Source organism: Protopterus annectens, chromosome 9.part0 (assembly GCF_019279795.1).
Source record: "Protopterus annectens isolate FY-2018-M chromosome 9.part0, PAN1.0, whole genome shotgun sequence".
Taxonomy (NCBI): Eukaryota; Metazoa; Chordata; order Ceratodontiformes; family Protopteridae; genus Protopterus; species Protopterus annectens.
Window position 1 is genome coordinate 1,308,262,884 of NC_056743.1, and position 7,483 is coordinate 1,308,270,366.

The window sequence follows — 7,483 nt, forward strand, 5'->3', positions numbered from 1 at the left end:
GAACATGGATCCATCGACCCTCATTCAGCGAAAATCATTTCCATGATTCGCTGAATACTCCCAGGGCAAAGATATACTTGCCCTGCAGCACAACTTTGCCCTTTTTCTCCATTATAATGCAGTCTCAGAGTTGGTATATATAGTGGGTGTGGGGGCAAAGCCCTTCACTTGGGCGGGTTCGATTTAGCTAGCTGTGGGGCAAATATTTCTTTCCAGATTTTTGCCTCATATTTTGGTCTGTTCCTCATAAAATTTGTGGTTTCCTTGCAAATCACTGGGATGACCTGAGGAATGAAGTCACTAACTAATAACATAAATTTGAGTTTCAGACTTCAAATCCTTCAAAACACTTATGTTAACACAAACCCTGTTACTCTAGCAACTAAGTTTATAAGAGTTATATCTCCTTGTTTTGGGGCCTTTGCTCCCCATTTTGTCAGGCTTTGTCCTGATTTCTTGCACTAAGAGGTTGAGAGGTGTGTGTCCAGTGAAAAGAATGTTTCTTGGCTACAGCTGAAGTATTAGATTACTTTTCTTGTTCTGTCAGCAGTGTGTGCTTTTATCTGCTTCACCAACCTGCATTGTGTTTGCCTGCACTAACACAGCACTGACTTTGTTTAAGCATTTGTCTGATATGACACCTACAGCCTTTTCTTCCTTAATTTTGATCTTCCAAAATGATACCATTGAGCTTTGGCATCTCGCTTTATTTACTGTTTCTGTTTCCTATTTGAAGAAACAATACTTGGCTTGGGGGAATTTGACACTCAAATCAGTGTTTTGGTTATTGCAATGTGTAGAGTTTGCTGGAAACTGTAGCTTCTATACAATTATTAAAACAGAATTTGAAGAAATGCTACAGCCCCAATAGTGATCCTTGTAGACACAATACTATGCTGCTGGCTCCATATACCCATCTTTATTAAAATGCCCCCCCCCCCCCATATCTGCTAATCTCAGGATTGCATTTATCAGTCATATACTGTCCATGTGGTAGGGCAGTGGTCTCAAATTCAAATTGATTGGTTGTTGGATGAGGATGACACCACCAATGCCATGGTTGGATTAGTAGTGACCAAAAACTAAGTTACTTAGAAGCACAGTCACACTAAGACAGACGCGTGCACATGAGTGCAGCTATACACACATATATGCACTGATGCATCAACGTCTTGCATATACAATATATATAATATATTATATATTTATAATATATAAAATACAAAGAAAAAGTAATAAGAATGCAAACCTAAAACAATGTTTTTCATATGAGGAATAACAGAGGGGAATTGTGAAAGTAAAAATCAGGCAGATCTGTGAAGTTTCAAACAAATGCAGCATTAGGGCTGTGAAAGGCTTCTGTTGTTCATGACTTTATTATTGGGTTGCTTGAATGTGTACCACTCTGTTTTTTGGTCCATCTTGGTCAAGCTAAGTTCAAATGAGCAGCCGACCTCAGAGGCACCTACACACAGCTCTCCTCTGCCGGGCAGCTGTTCTCATGCTGTGTCTTCGTAGAGTTCAAAGAGATCAATATCAGATGCTTAGAAACCAAGAACTTCTGCTTTTGGCTGTCTATATGAGTTCCAAGAAGTCTCTGTTGCTCTCTCTCTTTGGCTGTTGAGCCAATGACAGAGAGAGAGAAGCTGCTACAAACTATCGAACCTGAATGATAAACAGTTCGGATTACCAACCAGACTTTTTTAAGAGAAGAGGGCCAGATTTCCACAAAGCTTCACAGGCCAGATTAAAAGTGTTAGTGGATTCTATCTGGCCCATGATCTGGGTGTTTGAGGCTACTTTTGTAGGACTATACCTGAACCAATTGCTATTCCCCATATGCTTGATGCATTACAGTGTGAGGACATACAGCAAATACTTCCACATGGGACACTTGCCTATTTTACTTAATGGTGTGTACTGAACATTCAGATGCTAACACTGGTATTACAGAAGATTAGCAGCATGTTTTTTCATGTCACATCTTAGAAAATAGTCACATTACCATCCGCCATCTTCCCTGCAGCAGCTAACACCGGAGTAGCTGAGAAGCTAATTGATTTGAGATCCCAGTTTCACAGGCAGGATCTTTCCCCTCATCTTCCTACACAGAAGTGCTTAGCAGGATGGCAGTCTTACTTTCTGTTCCTCTTGTTTTTTGAAGAGTGGAGTGGAAGACAATGTTGTAAAAGTGTTGATGTGCTTGTTTGTGCATCGATACATGTAACAATATGGGTCTTTCTCCATGTGGGGTATGTGGCTGAGGGTGGATGTTGGTGTTATACTTCTGCATTTGTCTCTGTCTTTCTCTTTGCATTTGTCAAGATAAAAAGAATGGGATGTTTATTATGTCCAAAACCAAGAACCAAGGAAAAACAACAGTTAAAACGTATCAGTTCCTGGAGACGCACAGCCATGAACTAGAAACTAAGCACACCAATTATATCCACCAGCAAAGTCTTTATTAAGTGCTTTTGTCTGCTTGTAACATCAGATTTCTTCAGAATAAATTAAAAAACAAGTGTCGCACTTAAATATAAAACCAGAAGCACACATGCATGAGAAATAGAAACCAATGAAAAACAAACATATAAAATACCCATGTAATACTTAATAGACAAACTATAAAAGGACTTCCCCAAAGCCTCTTTTATTTTCTCTTTCAATCTAAAAGGCACAGGAGCGTAGTTTTAAATAGCTTCCTATGCTCACCCTGGCAATGTGTAAGCACTAAGTTGTATTTACCAGCATAATTCCCAACAGATCATCCCATGGCCCTCCTTGTAAATCTTTTTTCTGCCCTTCCAGGACAACAAATTTGAAACTGTGCATAGGATGCCTTTCTAGATGTTTATATAAAGCATTTTTAGTGTTCTTATTTCACATGTCCCTAATGTGTTCATATATTCTCTCTCAACTTTCTTTTAGTCTTTCCTATATAAAAAACATTACATTGGGAACATAGGATGGCATACACCACTCCAATTGAATTGCAGTTACAGCTACTTTTAATTCTTATGATAGTCCTATTAATTCTAATTTTGTCCATATCAATTATGTAAATACATTGCAAGCAAAAAGCATATCTTTTCATGTTCCCTTTCCTATCATTCCCTTCTAACATATTTTTTTATCGTGGAACCTCTCCTGAAAACAAAATGTGATTCAAGCCCTAATCTGTTGATTGACCCTTCTTGTCCTCCAAAAATTTGCCAGTTCTTTTCCACAATACTATGGATTTCCAAGTGGTCAGAACTAAGTTTTGTAATAAAAGAACAAGCATAGTCTCATTTAGTCTGTTGTCTAGCAATATCTAAATTGTCATGGCAGTGAACTTGCCCATTACTTAAAGGTAAAATAACCCCTTTGTTTCTCTTGTCCCAAATTTCTTCCTGCACATTTTTTATCAAATTGTGTGGTATTCTCTAGATAAAAGCATATTTGTCAGGACCTTACTCTGTTCTAAAAAAAAATGTCTTTTGTAACCATAAGAGCTAGCCTGACAAATTGTCCCTTGACAATTCCTTTTTGACATGCTCCGGATGGTAGCTACTGTAAAGCAAAAGACTTGTTACAATAAGTCAGTTTCCTGAAAATGTTGCTTGAAAAGCAGCATTGTTCTTTATCTTGTTATTTCCACATCCAAATAATTAATGATATCTCTACTATAATTATAGGTGAATTTTAAGAAGGTTGTGGTATTGTTAATGTACTCTAAAAAGTTGTCAATATCTGCACTGTGCCCATTCCAAACAAAAAATAAGTCATCTAGATAATGCAAATATAGGCTCCATTTTGCAGTATATTGTGATGTAAAAAGGAATTTCTTCTCCCACATAAGCATGATTATACTTGCAAAAATGGGGGCACATATGACCCCCATAGCAACTCCTGTCTTCTGTAAAAAATATTGTCCTTCAAAGAAGACAAAGTTGTTTTGCAAGACAATGTCCATAAAAGTAACCAAACCATCTACTTCTTCATTCCTAAATTCACAATAATCATACAAAAATTCCTGAAACCATTCAATTCCAATGGAATGGGGAATTACATTAAATAAATTTGTCATGTCCACTGTGAGAAAGGAAATATTGCTATTAAATTTTAAGTTGTTCACTTTCCTTAAAAAGGGCCAGGAATCAATGCATATGTGGTCTTCGTTCTTAAGTACTTCTTTTAGTTTGAAATCTATGCACTTTTCCAAGGTATGTAATTTAGATCCAGAGGCATTAACTATAGGCCTCATGGGAGGGTCATGTTTATCCTTATGCATCTTCGGAATCCCGAAAATGCTAGGTGCATTGGAGTTCTTAGTATAAAGAAACTCTGCCATCTCATGCTCAAGTTATCCTTCGTCCTCCATATCCTTAATTAAAAAATCTATTTTCTATATGAGATGTTAACCATATTAAGTGAAGCTTCTTCATATAGGGAACTATCAAGTAAAAACACATTCATCCTATTCACATAATCCTGCTTCGACATAATGATAACCCCACCTCCTTTATCGGGTTTCATTATTCTTAAAGTTTTATCTTTACAAAAATGTAAAAATAGAGCTCTTTCATTTTCAGTGAGGTTGTCAGCAAACTTTGTTTTACGTTGGGTAAAATCAAACTCCCACATTTTTTCAAATAATAATAAGACAGTAGGTGGGGGGTTATACATACTTTTCCTATGTAACGTCATGAGCAGGTCATTAGAACCTACATTATTAAACATCAGCTTCAAATTTAAATTTCTAACCAACAGTTTTAAGTCTAATATTAGTTCAACAATATTGAAACATTTGGCAGGCACAAAAGAGAAGCCTTTACTGAATAATTCAGCAATACTCGTATCAAAATTGTTTCCAGAAAAAACATAAACACAAAAGTCACCTTTAGAGTTTAATATGCAGACTGGATAATCCACAAAAATGTTTTCAAATATTTCGCCTGCTACCTCAAGTTCATGGCAGGTCAATTCCACCTCCCCTGTTGTCTCCTGCCCTGCCATTGAGGTTGATCTTGTTGCCCCGTTTTCCTATAATTCCTCTGTTGTCTCTGTGGGCCATTGCGAACTTGGTTCTGAATCCTTTCCAAATGCCTCAATGGTTCCCGCCCCAAAGGGGCTTGATTGGATGGTAAAGGGTTGATTTCATCATCATCACTTTCTGTTCCTCCAATTGTGGCTTCAGAATCTAGAGGGCGAATTGACAAAGAAGGTTTTGGGTAGGCTGTACAAGCTGAATAAGCTTTGCAATCTCTTTCAAATTTTTTAAGTTTACAATTTTGTATGTCCCGTGAAATTCTGTTAGCTCTCTCAAAAACTTCCTCATAGTTCTGAGAAGAACTAGAGAAGAGTAAATCATCATGCAGTACTTTTTCTAAGTCAGTTAGTTCCCAATTCAATGTATTTATTGTTGATAGAGACTAAGACCTCCATTAATTTGCAACCTTGTCTGTCAAAGAGGTCTAAAAATTTCCAATGTAGGGGGGATTCAGCAACTACACCACTGGGGAACTTCCAACTTCTAAGGTCTTTCAGCATCCTCAGCCTTAATACTTTCAATAAAGTAAGTGTTCTGTAATTGCAACTTCTTATATTTTAGAAGTTTGCTTTCAAACAGATTCAATGACTGATTAAAAGTCCGCTTTTCACCGCTAGAGTTTGTGTAAAATGCCAAGTCTCTATTCAACCAGGTTGTAATGTTAAATTCAGGGATTACATTATTTCTTGTTCCTGTGTTAAATGTACCATGAAACTGTATATTACCAGCAGAAGTCAATGCTTCTTGCGTACATTCCCCTTTGTCCTGGGGGAATGTGGTCATCTTGGGAAACATCTGAAAAGTTGCTCCCTCGATTCTGAATGAAGCTCATAGCTTGTTGGAATAATTCCTCTATGAGCTGGGTTAATAACTCAATATTTTCAACAAGGTCACTCCCCAAAATCACTGTCCGTGAAGCTGAAACTATCCAGGAGCTGAAGCAAGATGTCCAAAACCAAGAACCAATGAAAACCAACAGTAAAAATGCATCAGTTCCTGGAGACTCACAGTCACAAACTAGGAATTGAGCACACCAATTATATCCACCAGCAAAGTCTTTATTGAGGTCTTTATTATGGATTTACTTCTGAAGACTCATAGTGGCAGGTCCCTTTCCTCTTTGGTTTCTAAGTCTGACTACATATAAAAAGTTAACCTTTTCCATGAGTGTTTATATTTGTAGACACATTGCTTACCTTTACATAAAAGGGCAAGTATAGGCTTTTAAATTTAATATTGTAGTTTTGCATTTTGAAAGTTTTCTTAGCTTTTGACAGCAATTTTCTTTTAAAGTTAACTGAAATATTTTAAGGCAGTGCAGTCTTACCTGTAATACAACACTCTATAGTAAGAGAGCAGCAGGGAACTTATCTCTCATATTAGCACAGATGTACTGAAAAAGATCAAAGATAGCTTCTTCAAACAGTTGAATAAGGGATTTCATTTAAGACAAAGAAATATGATAAGTAAAGAAGCTTTAAATCTGCATGCATTACTTACCAGAACACTGCCTCACTCAGTGTGAGTTACAATCACAAAAACAAGAGTATGTGACCTCTAGCAAGTCAGCATTTGAATAACACTTTCACTTGAAGGCATGCTCTAATCTGATCTGTCTGGCTGTGTGAATGGACTGAGTCCTGGTCATCTCAATGTAAGCAATTGACTAGTCCTATATATGCACTTGGGAACTAGTTAATATGCTGTAGAACAAGTCAATACAAGTGAGGGGGGCTAGAACATTCCAAGAAAAAGCAAGTTAGCCACTGAATCTATTCAGCCCAAAAATATTTCCATTGTGGCCAGCAATTCTAGGGAGAGTTAGGGTTGTCACCTTTTCAAATGGCCAAAGTGGGACAGGTGGTAACCTTAGGGAGAGTTGTCCTGCTCTCCTTCTAGCTGGTTCTCCTTTGTAGTATTTTATTCTGCTAATTGCTTTGGAATGGCACACAATGTAATGATATGCCTGCTACAGTTAACGATGTCTTCTGCGAAGGAGATGCCGCAAACAGGCATAGGATGTCATATCTCTCTCTCTGTGCATGTCACAATACATCCCTTGAAGCATACATCTGATATTACCTTTATACTATGTTCAGCAAATGCTAACTAAGTACATATTACAGGTAAAAGAAAAACTGATAATAGTGATGAAATATGCCCAACCAGTTTACTGCTGTGACAGGACCAAACTGTGTGAGTGTGCTAATGAATGACATTTACTGAACTGTTCTCTGGTACAATATGATGAACTCTGAATGAGTTATATGACATTGACAAATAATTAGTTTCAGTGACCTAACCTCTAGATGCATCCCATGTGTCTTGCAGCAGGTCAACGTAATTTCGGATTAAAACATTCTCGGGAAATAGAGCATATCAGTGCAATAGTAAGAACAAAGCAGGGATCTCTAGAAGTCATTGTGTGTATTTGGAATGAACAGATGGTGG